The sequence below is a fragment of the Nerophis lumbriciformis genome, linkage group LG02 (assembly GCF_033978685.3).
Source record: "Nerophis lumbriciformis linkage group LG02, RoL_Nlum_v2.1, whole genome shotgun sequence".
NCBI classification, from domain to species: domain Eukaryota; kingdom Metazoa; phylum Chordata; class Actinopteri; order Syngnathiformes; family Syngnathidae; genus Nerophis; species Nerophis lumbriciformis.
Genome location: NC_084549.2, coordinates 63,858,825 through 63,879,134, shown reverse-complemented (window position 1 = coordinate 63,879,134; position 20,310 = coordinate 63,858,825). Strand labels below are relative to the sequence as shown.

At 39.3% G+C, this 20,310-nt stretch overlaps 1 protein-coding gene across 1 annotated transcript in view; it reads left to right on the top strand.

Moving 5' to 3' along the window:
- Nucleotides 1-6,034: 6,034 nt before the first annotated feature.
- Nucleotides 6,035-20,310, top strand: part of peli1b (pellino E3 ubiquitin protein ligase 1b) — a 72,915-nt gene continuing 58,639 nt past the window's right edge. Inside the window, exon 1 of the mRNA XM_061966393.1 lies at nucleotides 6,035-6,329. The gene's annotated coding sequence lies outside the window, so the exon portion shown is untranslated. The remainder of the gene's footprint in view (nucleotides 6,330-20,310) is intronic.

Below are 20,310 nucleotides of genomic sequence, written 5' to 3'. Positions count from 1 at the left end.
AATATAATGTACAAGTTACACCTTTTGAATGCAATTACTGAAATAAATCAAGTTTTTCAAAATATTCTAATTTACTGGCTTTTACCTGTAGAGGATATTTGACTACCATTTTTTGTATCAAGTACTTTAAAACAGCAGAGTGCTCTGTCATGTAGAGCAGTGGTTCTCAAATGGGGGTACGCGTACCCCTGGGGGTACTTGAAGGTATGCCAAGGGGTACGTGAGATTTTTTTTAAATATTCTAAAAATAGCAACAATTCAAAAATCCTTTATAAATATATTTATTGAATAATACTTCAACAAAATATGAATGTAAGTTCATAAACTGAACATCAAATCAAGTAGGCTATTCCATTCATTACAATGCAACAATGCAATATTCAATGTTGACAGCTAGATTTTTTTGTGGACATGTTACGTAAATATTGATGTTAAAGATTTCTTTTTTTGTGAAGAAATGTTTAGAATTAAGTTCATGAATCTCTATTACAATCCCCAAAGAGGGCACTTTAAGTTGAGGATTACTTCTTTGTGTAGAAATCTTTATTTATAATTGAATCACTTGTTTATTTTTCAACAAGTTTTTAGTTATTTTTATATCTTTTTTTCCAAATAGTTCAAGAAAGACCACTACAAATGAGCAATATTTTACACTGTTATACCATCCATCCATCCATCCATCTTCTTCCGCTTATCCGAGGTCGGGTCGCGGGGGCAGCAGCCTAAGCAGGGAAGCCCAGACTTCCCTCTCCCCAGCCACTTCGTCCAGCTCTTCCTGTGGGACCCCGAGGCGTTCCCAGGCCAGCCGGGAGACATAGTCTTCCCAACGTGTCCTGGGTCTTCCCCGCGGCCTCCTACCGGTGGGACGTGCCCTAAACACCTTCCTAGGGAGGCGTTCGGGTGGCATCCTGACCAGATGCCCGAACCACCTCATCTGGCTCCTCTCGATGTGGAGGAGCAGCGGCTTTACTTTGAGCTCCTCCCGGATGGCAGAGCTTCTCACCCTATCTCTAAGGGAGAGCCCCGCCACCCGGCGGAGGAAACTCATTTCAGCCGCTTGTATCCGTGATCTTGTCCTTTCGGTCATAACCCAAAGCTCATGACCATAGGTGAGGATGGGAACGTAGATCGACCGGTAAATTGAGAGCTTTGCCTTCCGGCTCAGCTCCTTCTTCACCACAACGGATCGATACAGCGTCCGCATTACTGAAGACGCCGCACCGATCCGCCTGTCGATCTCACGATCCACTCTTCCATCACTCGTGAACAATATTTTACACTGTTATATAATTTAATAAATCAGAAACTGATGACATAGTGTTTTATTTTACTTCTTTATCTCTTTTTTACAACCAAAAATGCTTTGCTCTGATTAGGTGGTACTTGAATTAAAAACATTTTCACAGGGGGTACATCACTGAAAAAAAGGTTGAAAACCACTGATGTAGAGCAGTGGTTCCCAACCACCGGGCCGCGGACGGGACCGGTCCGTGGACCGATTGCTACCGGGCCGCACAAGAAAAAAAAAAAAAATTGTTTTATTTTTATTTATTTTTTATTAAATCTACATAAAAACAGAATATATACACTATATATCAATGTATATCAATACAGTCTGCAAGGATACAGTCCGTAAGCACACATGATTGTATTTCTTTATAAAAAACAAAAACAAACAAAAAAAATAAATCACACACACACCACCCAAATTTTCAAGCGTTGACCGGTCCGCAGCTACAAAAAGGTTGGGGACCACTGATGTAGAGGATTTTTGACAAGCATTTTTGAAGTAAATTGTCAAAAACTGCAGAGCACTCTGTCATATAAAGTATCTTTGACTAGCATTTTTGTATAAAGTCCTTAAAAACAGCAGCGTGCTTGGTGATATAGAAGATCTTTGCCAGGGATTTTTTTGTATTAAGTTGTAAGTAAATTGTCAAAAACTGCATTGAGCTCTGTCATATAGACAATCTTTGACTTGCATTTTAAAATTAAGTTCTTAAAAACAGCAGCGTGCTCCGTCATATAGAGGATCTTCGACTTGCATGTTTTGAATTAAGTCCCTAAAAACTGCAGAGCGCCCTGTCGTAAAGAGTGCTCGGCCATATCGTAGATCTTTTCTAGCATTTTTTGGAACAAGTCGTCAAAAAATGCAAAGCGCTTTGTTATATAGGCGATCCAGTGACGTGCGGTGAGGTTGATGGCTGGTGAGGCACTGACTTCATCACAGTCAGATTTACAAACATATGAACCCTAAAGAGTATCTTATTCACCATTTGATTGGCTGCAGTTAACGGGTTATGTTTAAAAGCTCATACCAGCATTCTTCCCTGCTTGGCACTCAGCATCAAGGGTTGGAATTGGGGGTTAAATCACCAAAAATTATTCCCGGGCGTGGCGCCGCTGCTGCCCACTGCTCCCCTCACCTCCCAGGGGGTGATCAAGGGGATGGGTCAAATGCAGAGGACACATTTTATTACACCTAGTGTGTGTGTGACAATCATTGGTACTTTAACTTAACTTTAACTTTACACATACAAACTGTAGCACACAAAAAAGCACATTTAATAAAAAAAAACGTTATTATGGTCTTACCTTTACTTATAAATGAAGTCCATGCGCCGCTGTTGTGCTGGATTAATGCACCCCCTGACGGGAGTGTTATATCAACTAAAGCCCTCACTTAAACTTTCCACGTGCAAGGTTGAATCTATTTAAAAAAGTGTAACCGAGGGTTTATAAATGTCGCCTATACTGTATGAAACTACAAAATAACAAACACGGAGGCTCCAGTTTACACGAGGACCACTTTATTTACCTTCTTTCAAAAACCTCCGCTCCACTCCAACGTGTCATCACTTCCGCTCTTAGCGCCTTCAAAATAAGAGCTCAAGGCATATACTGTATAACAGCGCATAACAGGAACTTAACATCACAAAGAGGAAAGCCCATAAAAATAGGTTACAAAAGTTATTTAATAAGAAGCCAAAACGTGCAAAGACAATAATAATTGTGTTGGAGGAGTTGTGAATTAGGTACACCTGCAGTCTGCAGGTGTACCTAATGTTGTGGCCCTGCAGTCATTCACAACTCCTCCAACACGAACATTATTGTTTTTGCACTTTTTGGCTTCTTATGAAATAATTTTTTTAAATAGATTCAATCTTGCACGTGGAAAGTTTAAGTGTGGGCTTTAGTTGATATAACACTCCCGTCAGGGGGTGCATTTTACGGCGGGGGTGCAGGAGGCGGGATTACTGCGAGCCTCAGCCAGTGCGTCTTTTGCAGCCGTTTTATGATCGTTCAGCACAAGAAATACGTTACACACTTACAGTTGTTGACAAAATACACTGTACATTATATACCTCAGCTAACTAAACTATGGAAATGTATAATATAATTCATATAGCAATACGGTCTCACTGCACAGCAGGCCAGCAGTTAGCCGAGTCCGCAATCCATGTTGAGGCACAACGCAGTGACGTGCTGTTCACCGCACCGTCTCTTCTCAGTATTTGAACAGCAAATGTGAAAATTCAGCGATTTTAAATAAAAATAATCTAAAATTGGTGAAGTTAAATGGAAAATAACTTTATAGTGTAATCACTGGATACATATAACAATTTAATAAAAATGTTTTCTTTTTACATTTTTTTTCTTTCCATGATGGCAGGTGAGGCCCCGCCTCACCTGCCTCTAGTGACTGCACGTCACTGAGACGATCTTTGACTAGCATTTCTATATTGCGTCCTTCAAAACAGCTGAGTGCTCGGTCATACAGAGTATCTTTGACGAGCATTTTTGTTTTAAGTCCCTAAAAACTGCAGAGCGCCCTGCCATATAGACAATCTTTGACTAGCATTTTTATATTAAGCCCTTAAAAAGAGCAGCGTGCTCCGTCATATAGAGGAACTTCGACTTGCATGTTTTGAATTAAGTCCCTAAAAACTGCAGAGCGCCCTGTTGTATAGAGCAGTGGTCCCCAACCTTTTTTGCACCACGGACCGGTTTAATGTAGGCATTATTTTCAGGGAGCGGCTTTCCACTTGTGCCAAATAAATACAGCAAAAAAATAAAAAATACAACTCAGTATGACGCTGAATTAGTGGGAGCCAGCAGGTTACCAGCAGGTTCTGCAGATGGAAATAAGCCGTTGCCTACAATCTGTCACATTTATTTTTTATATGTTCATTAATGTGCATTGTATCATGTCACAAAGTTATAACAAAATAAAAAAATCGCAACTTCCTATGAGGAGTTTTATTGTACATCTATAAACAAGCTTATTGGTGTGTCTAGTGCAGGGGTCGGCAACCCGCGGCTCCGGCTGCATACTTGCTGACCCTCCCGATTTTTCCTGGAGACTTCCGAATTTCAGTGCCTCTCCCGAAAATCTCCCGGGGCAACAATATTGAGGGCGTGCCTTTAGCGTCCGATTTTACACTATCTGCGTGCCGGCCCAGTCACATGTTGTATGCAGGCTCTGCCCTTCACACTTAAGTGACTGCAAGGCATACTTGGTCAACAGCCATACAGGTCACACTGAGGGTAGCTGTATAAAACAACTTTAACACTGTTACTAATATGCACCACACTGTGAACCCACACCAAACAAGAATGACAAACACATTTCTGGAGAACATCCGCACCGTAACACAACATAAACACAACAGAACAAATACCCAGAATCCCATGCAGCACTTACTCTTCTGGGCTACATTATACACCCCCGCTACCACCAAACCCCCCCCCCCCCCAGAGAGGGGGTTGGGGGGGCGGAAGAGTTAGTGCTGCATGGGATTCTGGGTATTTGTTATGTTGTGCGACGATGGGGATGTTGTCCAGAAATGTGTTTGTCATTCTTGTTTGGTGTGGGTTCACAGTGTGGCGCATATTAGTAACAGTGTTAAAGTTGTTTTATACGGCCACCCTCAGTGTAACCTGTATGGCTGTTGACTAAGACACTTATATGTGTCTGCAGAAGCCGCATACAACATGTAACTGGGCTGGCACGCTGTTTATACAGCCTGTAGAGGGCACTAAAGACAGCGCCACCACGGCAGGCCCTTATTATTGTCGTTTTGGTGAAAATCAGCAGACATTCGAGAGAATACTTGCCCTAAATTTTGGGAGTCTCCTGGAAAAATTGGGAGCGTGTCTGGTTTATACATAGCACAAATAAAAAAAAACAACTGTATGCAGTGTTATTTCATTTTAAATTTAAAAAGAGTTTTGTGGCTCCCATTGTTTTCTTGAATTTGTGAAACGGGTCAAAATGGCTCTTTGAGTGGTAAAAGGTTGCCGACCCCTGGTCTAGTGGGACGAGCGGAAGTTAAGTCGGAGAAAATGCAGTCGTTTATATTTTATCTAATGTTTCTCTGCAGCCCGGTAGCAAATGCTTCACGGACCGGTACCGGTGACCGGACCTGTAGTCAGGGACCATTGGTATAGAGCCGTCTTTTTCAACCACTGTGCCGCGGCACACTAATGTGCCGTGAGATACAGTCTATTAAGTAATTTCACCTAATTGGGTTAAAAATATTTTTTGCACACAAGTAATTATAATACGTAAATAATGTGCCGTTGTTGAGTGTCTGTACTGTCTAGAGCTCGGCAGAGTAACCGTGTAATACTTGATGGGGTCCCTGCGGGATGGTTCTAATACTAATCAAACATAGATCATTCATTGGGCCTTGACTTTGACACCCCTGCACTAAAGCACTACACACAGGAAGCAGCAACCAACTCAAAATAAGGCACGACAACCTGGTGGAGTTTCATTTTTTAACCTTTTCTGCTGGTGGTGAGCCTCCCTATTTTTTTTTTTTAATGAAAAAAAATGTGCCTTGGCTCAAAAAAAGTTGAAAAACACTTGTGATAAACTCTTTAAAAAAACAAGTAGTGTTAGCGCCCCAAGTGGCGATCTGGGCGAACTACACTTCCCAGCCTGCTGCGCCTACGTCGGTGACGTCATGACGTCCCTCCGCGCTCGTCCCCGCCCTCTCGGCGGTGTCGCGGACGAGCATGGGGTCAGTGTGTGTTTACGTTGAAGGGGCTCACAACAAAGGACGCCGTGGAGACGAGCTGTCACTCAGCGGATATTCTCCTCCTCCGCGGAGCACATTTATCCCTCACAACTCCTCATCCTCAAGCTGTTTTTCTCCTCCCATTTTTCGGCTTGTTCTATTTTTTTTTTCATGTGTTCGCCAAGCCCAGAAGTGGGATAAATGATATATTTTTTGTTGGCTTGATGTTGCCGGTCAGCTAGCTCGCTAGCAAGTTGGCGAAGCCGCCGAGCTAGCGGGGAATAAAGCGTCGCTGAATTCACGGTGAGTCTATATATTCCTTCACACATTTATTTGCGGTGTAACCAAAGTCATGGCCGGGCTGCTGTCCCTCAAGAAGGGCTGGCAGCTCATTAAGTGATGGTCCCGGCTAGGAAGTTATGACTGGGGGTATCCTTTGTTGCACCTGTTTGGACTCTTCTTCTTTTCTTCTCCCGCGCATGCGCGAAAGTGTCCCACGGTCTTGCAGGAATTACTTTCCATCACCTCCTCCAGCCTGCATGGTGACCTGTCAGCAGGCCAGGCTGGAGAGCCGCAGAGGGAACATTGCCTGATAAGGAAGGAAGGAAGGAAGGCAGCAAGCAAGCAGTGTGCAGTCTGACAAGCTTGATTGCCACTTAATGACTTCCCTAAGCCTCCTTCTGTCTCTGGGCGCCCTTCCTCCTGCCTGTCCCATTTGGAGAGGCTTGATTTGATCAGTTTTCTGCTAGATAGTCATCACACTCGCTTCCCTTTTCGCCTTGTGGGAGAATGTAAACTCCATCTGCTGCTTCTTTATCAGGACAGACGCCTTAGGCTCCATTGCATGTCTGCGTGTCAGCATGAGGACAAATCAGGACATTTTGCATTGATTGTTGCATGTATGTTACCAGCCTGACACAGTGGGTATGGTTATGTCAGGCACGCTACATAGCAGTTGGGCTGCAACAATGAACCTATTAGTCCCTTTTAGAAAAGAGCTTTGATTGATATTCTGTTGCTTCGATTAATCTTTTGTAGGGATGTAATATGGAGTGAAATGACTGCCAAAACTCCACAATAATAATTTTCTTCAATTAAAAAAAAAAATTCTAAGGTAAAACATTTTCAAGTACAAAAAATATTTTTCTGCAAGTTAAAAACTATTTCCTGCAAGTAAAAAACTATTTTCCTCAAGTTAAAAACTATTTCCTGCAAGTAAAAAACAAATTTCCTCAAGTAAAAAACAATTTTCCTCAAGTAAAAAACAATTTTCCGCAAGTAAAGAACTATTTTCCGCAAGTAAAAAAAACCTTTTGTAAAAGTAAAAAAATAATTTTCTGCAAGTAAAACCTATTGACAGGTATAAATAAATTTTTTCTGCAATTAAAAAATATAATTCGCAAGTATAGAAACAATTTTCTGCAAGTAAAAAAACTAACATTTTCTGCAAGTAAAACCTATTGACAGGTATAAATAAATGTTTTCTGCAATTAAAAAATATAATTCGCAAGTATAGAAACAATTTTCCTCAAGTAAAAAACAATTTTCCTCAAGTAAAAAACAATTTTCCTCAAGTAAAAAACAATTTTCCTCAAGTAAAAAACAATTTTACGCAAGTAAAACAATTTTACGCAAGTAAAAAACAATGTTACGCAAGTAAAAAAACAATTTTCCTCAAGTAAAAAACTATTTTCCTCAAGTAAAAAACTATTTTCCGCAAGTAAAAAACTATTTTCCGCAAGTAAAAAACTATTTTCCGCAAGTAAAAAACTATTTTCCGAAAGTTAAAAAAACCTTTTCTAAAAGTAAAAAAATCAATTTCTGCAAGGAAAAAAAGTACAATTTTCTGCAAATAAAAACTATTGGCAGGTATAAATACAATTTTCTGCAATTAAAAAATATAATTTGCAAGTATAAAAACAATTTTCTGCAATTGAAAAACAATTTTCCGCAAGTAAAAAACAATTTTCCGCAAGTAAAAAACTATTTTCCGCAAGTATAAAACAATTTTCCTCAAGTAAAAAACAATTTTCCTCAAGTAAAAAACAATTTTCCTCAAGTAAAAAACTATTTTCCGCAAGTAAAAAACTATTTTCCGCAAGTAAAAAATTATTTTCCTCAAGCAAAAAACTATTTTCCTCAAGTAAAAAACTATTTTCCGCAAGTAAAAAACAATTTTCCTCAAGTAAAAAATAATTTTCCTCAAGTAAAAAACAATTTTCCGCAAGTAAAAAACAATTTTCCGCAAGTAAAAAACAATTTTCCTCAAGTAAAAAACTATTTTCCGCAAGTAAAAACTATTTTCCGCAAGTAAAAAAACCTTTTCTAAAAGTAAAAAAATCATTTTCTGCAAGGAAAAAAAATAACATTTTCTGCAAGTAAAAACTATTGGCAGGTATAAATAAAATTTTCTGCAATTAAAAAATGTAATTCGCAAGTATAAAAACAATTTTCTGCAATTGAAAAACAATTTCCAAGTAAAAACCAACTATTTCTGTAAGTAAGAAAATTGATTCAAAAGTTTTTTTAAAATTCAGAAAAATTCTGCAAGTATATATTTTTTCTGCCAGTAAAAAATTTATTCATAAGAAAAAACAAATTTTCTGTAAAAAAAAAAAATCTTGCCAGAGTAAAAAAAAACAATTTTCTGTTGTAAAAAAATGATTCACAAATAAAAAACAAACAAACAATTTTGAACGTAAAAAAACAGTTTGAGAGTAAAAAACAACAACAATCTTCTGCAAGTAAAAAAACTATTAGAGTAAAAAAATAATGCCAGTAAAAAATGGATTCACAAGAAAAACTTTTTTTCAGCAAGTAAAAAAACGTAGAAAAAAAAATTCTGTAAAAAAAAAAAAAACGTTGCGAGAGTAAAAAAAAAACGGTTTTCTGTCAGTAAAAATTGATTCACAAGTAAAAAATAAAACATTTTCTGCAAGTAAAACAATTTGCAAGTATAAAAACGATTTTCTGCAATTTAAAAAAACTATTCGCTCGTAAAAAAAAAAATTGGCAAGTAAAAAAACATTTAAAAAATTTAAGTACAAAATTGGGCGGTGTGGCTGGCTTGTTAGCGCGGCCGAGCCAGCAACTTGAGGTTCGATTCCCATTTCCGCCATCCGAGTCCCAACCGTTGTGTCCTTGGGTAAGATGTAGATAATGGGTTTCACAATGTAAAGCACTTTGAGTCACTTGAGAAAACGCGCTATATAAATATAATTCACTTTTACTTGCAGAAAAATGTTATTTTTACTTGCGAATCGTTGGGTGTAAGTTCAAACATGTTTGTGTGTTTGTAGAGGTTTGGCAGTCATTTCTCTCCATAATGTAATGATATAAACATTTCCTAGCACGGTTATTGTGACCAAAATAATCGCGGTTATCATTATTATCGCGGTATTGTTTAATGTGCTCAATAAGTACTTAAACAAACTATTTTATTTTATTTTTTAAGTCACAAAAATAAATAGACACAAATCTTGGCAGGGGAAACACTTTTTCTGGCTTCAAAAGAGCCATATTAATGTGTCTTGTTTTTGTGTTACAATTTAAACTAGTCGAGCCATAATTTTATCAAAGTTTGGTTATCAATCACGGTTTTTGGATGATTTTAATTAAATACGGTATCATTACAGTGCGCCACCAAGTGGTGACCCATCATTCTTTCTGTTTCCAGGTTTTTTTGGTGGTCTCAAACTAATTTCCCAAAGTTATATTCTATTTTTATTACTGTTAATCGTTGCATCCCTACTCGTTTGATGAGTGTACCTAATAAAAAAATGATCAAATCTGGACCGCATTGAGTTTTGGCGAACATAGTTTTCGCACAGCCGTTGCAATAGAGCACACATGAAAGCGGTGGTATCGTGATGTGGTGGCGACCGGTGGAGAGTTTTTATTTTTTTATTTTTAATAATGTACACATATTAAAAGTGCAATTTCAATGTTGATGATGTACATTTATTGGGAAAAAATTAATAAAGAAAAATATATTTTGCCTAAAATATGCATTGAGGATAAAAAGTGTGTTTTATCCGATTAATCGTACAAACGAAGCGATTGATTATTCGATTACCAAAATAATCGATAGCTGCAGCCCCAATGTGCATAACAGTACATCAACAGGTTTACAAGAAAATAAGTAGTACCGGTAATTCTCCATGTCACGACAGTTACTCAGTTTGTTCACTTCCTGTGTACATTGTGTACCAGTTTACCTTTTTTAAGAGTAAAAGGATACATCTCTACACATATCAATCAATAAAGTAGTGAATTTGACAAAAACATCAGTTGGTAATATACAATAAAAGTACAAATGTATAATATGATTGTATTTGAATAGGGACGACACAGTTTAACATAGTTCCAAAAATGATTAATGTGATTGATATGCCCTGCAAAAGTCATTTATAGTTATTGCTCATTTCCAATTATTGTCCCTAGCTGGGCTTTGGAATAAATAATATACTCGTACACACCATACAGTCAATCAATATATTAAAATAACACAGTGAAATAAAATACAAGGTAACACTTTAAAGAACTAAGTACAACTAGGGTTAATATTCACAGCTTTGTTTTACATTTATAATAACTAGGGATGTGCGATAATATCGGACTACTGATAGTATCCGCCGATAAATGCTTTACAATGTAATATCGTAAATTATCGGTATCGGTTTCAAAATCATCAGTATCGGTTTTAAAAAGTGAAATCGATGACTTTTTAAAACGCCACTGTGTACACGGACGTCGAAAGAAGTACAGAGCGTCAATAAACCTTGAAGGCACATAATATCTACGGCTTAAGACACGCTCACAAGTGAATGCAAGGCATACTTGATCAACAGCAATACAGGTCACACTGAGGGTGGCCGTATAAACAACTTGAACACTGTTACAAATATGCGCCACACTGTGAACCCACACCAAACAAGAATGACAAACACATTTCGGGAGAACATCGGCAGCGTAACACAACATAAACACAACAGAACAAATACCCAGAACCCCTTGCAGCACTGACTCTTCCGGGACGCTACAATATACACCCCCCACTATCCCCTCAACCCCGCCCACCTCAACCTCCTAATGCTCTCTCAGGGAGAGCATGTCCCAAATTTCAAGCTGCTGTTTTGAGGCATGTTAAAAAAAATTATGCCCTTTGTGACTTAAATAATAAATATGGCAGTGCCATGTTGGCACTTTTTTCCATAACTTGAGTTGAAGTTGTTCTCTTATTTTGGACAACCATGTTACATTGTTTGATGCATCCAGCGGGGCATCACAACAAAATTAGGCATGATAATGTGTTAATTTCACAACTGTATATATCGGTATCGGTTGATATCGTTATCTGTAATTAAGAGTTGGACAATATCGGAATATCGGATATCTCTAATAATAACAATACATGAATTAAATCATCTTTATAGCAATACCTTTTTTGTGTTCCTACTTCTGGAATCAAACACGAGTATGTTTTCTATTCAACGAAGACGACTATTTTTGGACAAATGAGGATTTACAACCTTATATTTTTGAAGCTGAATATACTGCTGCTTATAGAAGCGAGCAAGAATGAAGAGTGAGACGTTGGAGCAGATGGAAGCCGGAGGAGGGGGATGAAAGCCATTTTAATGCTATAAATCTGGAACTTGGAGCCAAGCTATTAATATTGTGGCCAGTAGTCAAAAAATGTGGGAAAATAACATTAAAACTGACTGAACATCTTATTAGGTACACTTGCAGCACAAAAAAATAATCTTTTTATCTTGGTTAAAGCTGACTTTTGTGTGTTGAATCTCATCACACTGTGCATGCGCAGCCAACGTTGCTAATAATTCATAACTGAGCTGTGACAAAATAGATTTGGAGTGTTTTATGTTGCCTTGTCAGCGACGGTGGCACAAACCAAAGACTTGCGTCAGTATCCCGCCGCGCAACTTTGATTTGTCTCAATCAGCATAAATCTGCGGATGACAACACCGACTTACTCTTGGGAGAATGCTAACTGTTAGTCTCCCGATGCTTTAAAAAAATGCTGATGCGTCCTTTTGACAGAGTGTCCTGCAGTGCCGATTTACAAGAGAAGAGGTTGGGGAACAAAAAAACGTCTTTATCTCTGTCTGCCGTTCTGCTCCCGAGTTCGCCGTCTCGATTTCAGCGATGAAACCGGAGCTGATGGTGTCAGAGGGGAGCGCTGGGATACTCTGATGTCTTAATGGAAGCTCTGCCTTCGCTAGGACACACACATACACACACACACACAAACACACTCTCAAACGTACAAAGGCCTCCTGGCCTCAGTGGGATGCTGTTTGTCTTTGGTCCGCGAATGGATGAATGAATGAATGGATCTTTGGGCTAGAATAGTGAATACAGTTCAAGTTGGTGCACAAAATACAGTTTGTCCTCCTATGAGAGGGTTTGACCTGCCAAAGGGTGCGTTCACATGAGCGCCTCCGGGCCTGTTTTTAAGAGGATTTATCCAGCAAGAATGTAATGCAGCATATTTTTAATAGTCTACTTTTGCAATTTTTTTCGGGTTTGACAGTGTGAGCCACGGTGAACGTTTAGTACGAGGGACGCGACGATTTATGAAAAAGAAATCTGAACCATTCCGTTGACTCGTTGCTCGGATTGTTTTTTTTCTTTCTGTTTCTACACTTTGAACCCTGCGGCTTAAAGGACGGAGCGGGTAATTTATGGATTTTTTTTCGCTAAAAAATATTTATAAAAACAAGCAAAAACACCAAGAGGGTGTGCTATTGTTTGTGCTTAGGTGCCATCTTTTGGACTAGTTTGCTCACTGCATGTGCTGCAGTGTCCTTCCATTTACCGGAAGTTCTTTTTTTCCCCCTTTCAAACAAAGTGCCGTTCAGTTTTTTAGCCGTCCATAGCGTTTTTACTCGTATGGATTCAATGTCAATCAATCAATCAATGTTTATTTATATAGCCCTAAATCACAAGTGTCTCAAAGGGCTGCACAAGCCACAACGACATCCTCGGTTCAGAGCCCACATAAGGGCAAGGAAAAACTCACAACCCAGTGGGATGTCAATGTGAACGACTATGAGGAACCTTGGAGAGGAGACCGGATGCAATGGACGTCGAGTGGTCTAATAATTTTGTGAAAGTCCAGTCCATAGTGGATTCAACATAATAGTGAGAGTCCAGTCCATAGTGGGGCCAGCAGGAGACCATCCCGAGCGGAGACGGGTCAGCAGCGCAGAGATGTCCCCAACCGATGCACAGGTCCACCCCGGGTCCCGACTCTGGACAGCCAGCACTTCATCCATGGCCACCGGACCTGTGCCCCCCCCCTCAAGGAAAAGGGGAGCAGAGGAGAAAAGAAAAGAAACGGCAGATCAACTGGTCTAAAAAGGGGGTCTATTTAAAGGCTAGAGTATACAAATGAGTTTTAAGATGGGACTTAAATGCTTCTACTGAAGTAGCATCTCTAACTGTTACCGGGAGGGCATTCCATAGTACTGGAGCCCGAATAGAAAACGCTCTATAGCCCGCAGACTTTTTTGGGGCTCTGGGAATCACTAATAAGCCGGAGTTCTTTGAACGCAGATCTCTTGCCGGGACATAGGGTACAATACAATCGGCAAGATAGGATGGAGCTAGACCGTGTAGTATTTTATACGTAAGTAGTAAAACCTTAAAGTCACATCTTAAATGCACAGGAACCCAGTGCAGGTGAGCCAGTATAGGCGTAATATGATCAAACTTTCTTCCTTCAAAATTCCTCCTTTATCACTCCAAGAAACGTTTGTAAGTTTTGCAATAAAGCTAAAACTGTACATACTTCATAAGCCATCCCATGTTTGGAGTCTGTAGGAGTGTTTTCATGCACATATGTACGCGCTATCATAATGCTAATGACGTCATTAGCATTAGCGAATATGCTAAAACATTTACGAGTGTCTGTGTTAGTATTATTAACTTACAATGACAATTTTTGTTGTCATGTTTCAGTTTCATAAATTCACCAAAACGTCACCGTGGTGTTATTGAGTCTGTTTAGCTGATTGGAGAGCTAGTTTCTGCAGCTGCTGGGTCCATGACGATAACTTCTGTTTTGTTTGATCAGCCATTTTACTGCCGTGTTAGACACCGTTTGGAAACAATAAAGTTATGTAAATAAACATTTACAGAATATTTCTGTATAAATAGCTAATTTCACAACGTATATATCTGCGGCTTATATATGGAAACGTTTTCTTCTAAAAAATAGTGGGTGTGGCTTATATTCTGGTGCGCCCTACAGTCCGGAAAATATTCTAATGAGTATTTTAATAGTAGACTAGCCATAGATTATTTTAACGATGAGTCGACTAATCAGATTATGAAGAATAAACCTATTCAGTAGCTGTAATTTAGCCATCTGATTTTAAATTCAGCTCAGGACATTCTTGGCATATGCTAACAAAGATGACCAATTAATTCATGAATATTTATTTATACTCTAACGGTGCTGCTCATTAGGCTGTTACAATAAAAACAAATAATGATCCGTTTAAAAGCAGGGACAGGCCCAGTGCTGACATAAAAAAAAAAAAAAGGAAACAAAGGACAGTAAATATAGCAGCAATAACAACGTACAACAAACACCAACGCTATCTAACTTCCTCAAAAGGAAACAAGCATGTTGTGATGTTTAAAAATCTGCACACAGGTATATCATTTATTAACTCCTGGCATTTTTAGTATCGTATTTTCCGGACAATAGGGCGCAACGGATTATAAGGCGCACTGCCGATGAATGGTCTATGTTTGATCTTTTTTCATATATAGGGCCCATTAAAGGAGTCATATTTTAATTATTTTTTTCTAAATGCAAAACACTTCCTTGTGGTCTACATAACATGTAATGGTGGTTCTATGGACAAAATGTTGCACAGATGATGTTTTACAGATCATCTTCAAGCCGCTTTCTGACAGTCGCTTCCGGATACGCCGTTTTGTGGGCGGTCTTATTTACGTGGCTCACTTTCGGCAGCGTCTTCTCCCCGTCATCTTTGTTGTAGCGGTGTAGCGTGCAAGGACGGGAGTGGAAGAAGTGTCAAAAGATGAAGCTAACTGTCTGACATTCAGACTTTACTTAAAGGGGAACATTATCACAATTTCAGAAGGGTTAAAACCATTAAAAATCAGTTCTCAGTGGCTTATTTTATTTTTCGAAGTTTTTTTCAAAATTTTACCCATCACGCAATATCCCTAAAAACCCTTCAAAGTGCCTGATTTTAACTATCGTTATATACACCCGTCCATTTTCCTGTGACGTCACATAGTGATGCCAACACAAACAAACACGGCAGAAAGAACAGCAAGCTATAGCGACATTAGCTCGGATTCAGACTCGGATTTCAGCGGCTTAAGCGATTCAACAGATTACGCATGTATTGAAGCGGATGGTTGTAGTGTGGAGGCAGGTAGCGAAAACGAAATTAAAGAAGAAACTGAAGCTATTGAGCAATATCGGTTTGAACCGTATGCAAGCGAAACCGACGAAAACGACACGACAGCCAGCGACATTGGAGAAAGCGAGGACGAATTCGGCGATCGCCTTCCAACCAACGATTGGTATGTGTTTGTTTGGCATTAAAGGAAACTAACAACTATGAACTAGGTTTACAGCATATGAAATACATTTGGCAACAACATGCACTTTGAGAGTGCAGAGAGCCCAATTTTCATCAATGAATATATTCTGTAGACATACCCTCATCCGCTATCTTTTCCTGAAAGCTGATCTGTCCAGTTTTGGAGTTGATGTCAGCAGGCCAGGGAAGCTAGGGTCGATATTCTTCTCTTGATCATCTTCGGTGGCATAAGGGACGGTGTGAGCCAAGATATCCAGGGGGTTTAGCTCGCTCGTCTGCGGGAACAAACTGCCGCCATTTCTTGCCGTGCTACCGAGGTCCTTTGTCCCTGAATTGCTCACACACTCCGGCAGATTCAATGGGGGTCTGGCGGCAGATTTCTTTGACTTTATCGTTGGAAATGCATCTGCTTTGAGTGTCGCAGGATATCCACACATTCTTGCCATCTCTGTCGTAGCATAGCTTTCGTCGGTAAAGTGTGCGGAACAAACGTCCAATTTCTTGCCACTTTCGCATCTTTGGGCCACTGGTGCAACTTGAATCCGTCCCTGTTCGTGTTGTTACACCCTCCGACAACACACCGACGAGGCATGATGTCTCCAAGGTACGGAAAACAGTCGAAAAAACGGAAAATAACAGAGCTGATTTGACTTGGTGTTTGTAATGTGTTTGAGAAAATGGCGGATTGCTTCCCGATGTGACGTCACATCAAGAAAGGCGTTTAATTCGCCAAAATTCACCCATTTAGAGTTCGGAAATCGGTAAAAAAAATATATGGTCTTTTTTCTGCAACATCAAGGTATATATTGACGCTTACATAGGTCTGGTGATAATGTTCCCCTTTAAATCAATAACGAACGGAGCAGCATCTCCTCATCCGGAAACCGCAACACTGGAAATGTGTCCCGTGAAAAACCGTCCGACCGGAACTCTCTAATAACTAAAGTTCCTTGGGTGAATAATGTAAACTCACTACACCGGTATGTTTTATCGCTTTCATGGCGAGTTTGCTGACAGATATAAGTAAGAACTTTACGCTACTTTATATTAGAAATGGCAACAGCGGAGGATGAATGCCACATAGCAAGAAGATAAAGAAAAATAAGAAGCTATGGACTATGGAAACGGACTAAAAAGGCGGAAGCGCGCAATTTTTCAGGATTTATACAGATCCCAGATACAGATCAGCAGATACCAGAAGGTAAGAAAAATTGCTTTTGCATAATATTGCGAAACAAAACGCCAGATAATATGTCTTACCTTGTACACACACCATAATAATACTCGTATGTTGAAGCACATCAAACGGTGCAGCCTACACTTATCTCTTATGTTTGACTGCCATCTACTAGTCACACTTATCATTACACCATGTACCAAATAAAATTGCTTCGAGGTGGGTAAGCTCAACCAAACTTATTCCTTACATTAGGTGCACCGGGGTATAAGGCGCACTGTCGAGTTTTGAGAGAGAAAAAATGATTTTAAGTGCGCCTTATAGTCCGGAAAATACGGTAATCAAATAGACTCGATTAATTCTTCACATTTTAGCTATCTAATAGATTCTATATTTATTCTTTTATGATATAAGTGCCGTGGTGCCTAGTGTGTGTGTGTGTGATTGACGTTTGTTATTGTGCCTTTGTGCCTGAATTTCCGGGCAAATAAAAAAGTTATTGGATTGACAAAGTTCACCTGATTTGATGAGGTGCGTTTTGCCTCATTTGGATTTGAACTGTCACTGAAACACAAACGCACAAAGGTGAATTATAGATGCGTAAGCACCGTGAGATTGTAACGTGATCATGGCGGATGTCAACATGTCTTGAATGATGTTGTTTTAAATGAGATGTGGCAGAAAAATGCTATGTGCGTTGTGTAACGCCCTGTAAAGCATTACGTTTATTACTTGTCATTAGTCCATGAGTTGATGAGACATAAAGGTCAGTTTATCAAGCCTTTGGATACACATTTGTACTTTATAAACACTACTTTATTGAATTTGGTAAAAATGGGTAGTGGCAGCTGTAGGACTCTGGTTGACAAACAGGCTGAAAGTAAGCAGATGCAGATTATATCCTTGAAAGTGGGTCAGTTTTAACGGCCTTATTTCTCTACATCATAGAGAAGAGGGGGGGGAAAAAATGAAACTGGTGGTTTTTTGTTTTTTTCCGTCGTTAATTTCCTGTGCTGCACTACTTTCTTCTTTCCTCGCCCATGCTGCAGGTAAGGAACATGCAAGGCAATAGGTAGAAATGCTCATTTTGTTTAGGGATGGGCACCTTTCACATTTCAACCAATACGGTACCAATTCCCGGTACTTTGGAATAGATACCGGTACTCAACGGCAACAGTTTGCGATACTTATGTGTACCGGTAATAAAATCACATTTTGCATTGGTGATTATGATAACTTCTGTCCAGTTGTTGCATCTTGTTTTAATATCACATTTTTGAGTCAATTTCTTTGTTGGCATTGAAAAGCGCAACAGTACATGGAGGCAATTTTGCTGGGTGTTAGTGTTTGGGATGTAATGACTGAACATTTTATATCACGCTCATTTTGACCAAAATTAGCACCATTATTATAATCGCAATACTGTTAAATGTGCTCAAAAAATACTTATAAACACACTGAAAGCCTTACATTATTTTAAATAACAAAAATAAATCTACACACTGTTAAAAAACACTGAATGATGATATATTTATCAAATATATTATCATTTCTGGTGGGTGTTTTACCCTTTGGTCGTCCGACTCTTCTCAGCGGTCATTGAACGCACCGTAAAACCACCTCAGTCTTGTATTTGTAGGTTCAATACGCACAATTGAATATCGTAGTTGTGTTTATTTAAGTTTAGATGTCATTTCTTAATTGGGGACAGATGCCAATGGTTTCATGTTGGCATTTAAGCTAGATAGCTAGCGCCAGTCAGTTTTCAATCACTGTTTTTCCCTCATTTTTACGTAAAACATTCATGCCAACAACCGTCTAGAGTTTTACTGCGGTTGTCATTAATACCGTTAATGACAATTTTTTTTTTTCTTTTTTTTTTTTTTTCTTGTGCGGCCCGGTACCAATCGGTACCGGTCCGCGGCCCGGTGGTTGGGGACCACTGCGCTATATAATCCCACTGGTCGACTAATCGTTAAGATGGTCGATACAAAATAGTTGCAGCCTTATTTGTAATAGACTGCCTGGTGATGATGCAATTTTCCATGCCAACAAAGCAAGCATGCCTGATAGAAAGCGCTCAAAAGTAAAGCTCCACTTTTCAAAATGAGCGAGTCAGATGCTAATGTACATCGGATATGCCTTTTACATGCTACTGATTAGCATTAGCGGTTTTAAATGGCGATTTTAACACCTCCAAATGTTGTAATGAAAACTACAACCAATATGCACCTTGCAATAAAGCAGTTGGTGTGTAATACATATAAACTACTTACAGTACACACACTTTGTAGGACTCAACAAAAGACAAGATTGGCACATTCAACTTTGTGACGACGACTTCCAGACTGTAGCAAAACACTTAAGACAAACTGAAATGAATGCATACTTGCTGTGATATCTTAGTATATCAACTACCAAAAAAAAGATGATTATTTTAAGTTGTGTTGGCTTTGTAACTTTAAAACTAAACGGCACTCTGCGTAGTGCTAGCCTATACGCTACTGCCATCTAATGTCTTTGAATTGCAACTGCATGCAAAATATATTCTGTAATGCTTGCAAATGAGACTTAGAAGTGTAAGAAACCAAACGTAACAACTGCACAGCACAGTCCTCATTGCTGTTAAATGTTATGTAGGAAAACATAGATTTTATTATTATTATATATATATATATATATACCAAAAACAGAGGTAGTAAAACTGAATGCACTTCGGATCGTAGATTCGGCATTCAACCAAAATTAGCATTACCCTTTTTTCCCAAAGACGGAGTGCTAGAGAAGAAGAAGGTGAAGAAAAATAAGAGGAAGGTGACAGGTTTACTCTGGAACAGATCATTTCCATTACGCTGGACAACTATTTCGAAATATTGATGTTAGGGGTCAGTCTGTTTGATAGTTAGCAACGTATGCGCCCATTTTGATGAAAGTTTAAAGAAATGTCGGAACACGTGATTTGGATTTTGGGGGTGATCCGGATCCCAGTGTGAATTTCGGATTTAAAAAAAAATTCTTCACTGTAGGAAAGTAGGGCCTGCCGGAGGTCTGCGCTCTCTCTGTGATTTTCGAGGGTTTTTTTTGTTTGTTTTTAACAACCATGTGCAATACAAAGCCCTCAAGCGTTTCCACTTGGAAATTCCCAGAATGAAGTCCTAACATGAGACGTTGAAGAACATGTATTCAGGAACGTAGGAACTGTTACTATGATAAAAATGAACATTCTTTCCTGCTTGGGCGTGTCGGACTGTGAGGTCATCCTCTGGCGTGGTACTCCTCAAACAGCTGAAGTTTGTTCTCACAAGGAACCTCCGATGATGTGAGTCAGGCGGCAGAGGAACTCTTTGTGTTGTGTTCAAGTTTGTGGACCTTGAAACTGTTGGCCTGGTCGTACTTGTTCATGTAAACGTACACGCTTGTTTGCTGCATTCGAGCAAACTATTCGGTGATCCTGGGAAACACCCGCCTGCAGGCAAAGAACATTTTAAGTACG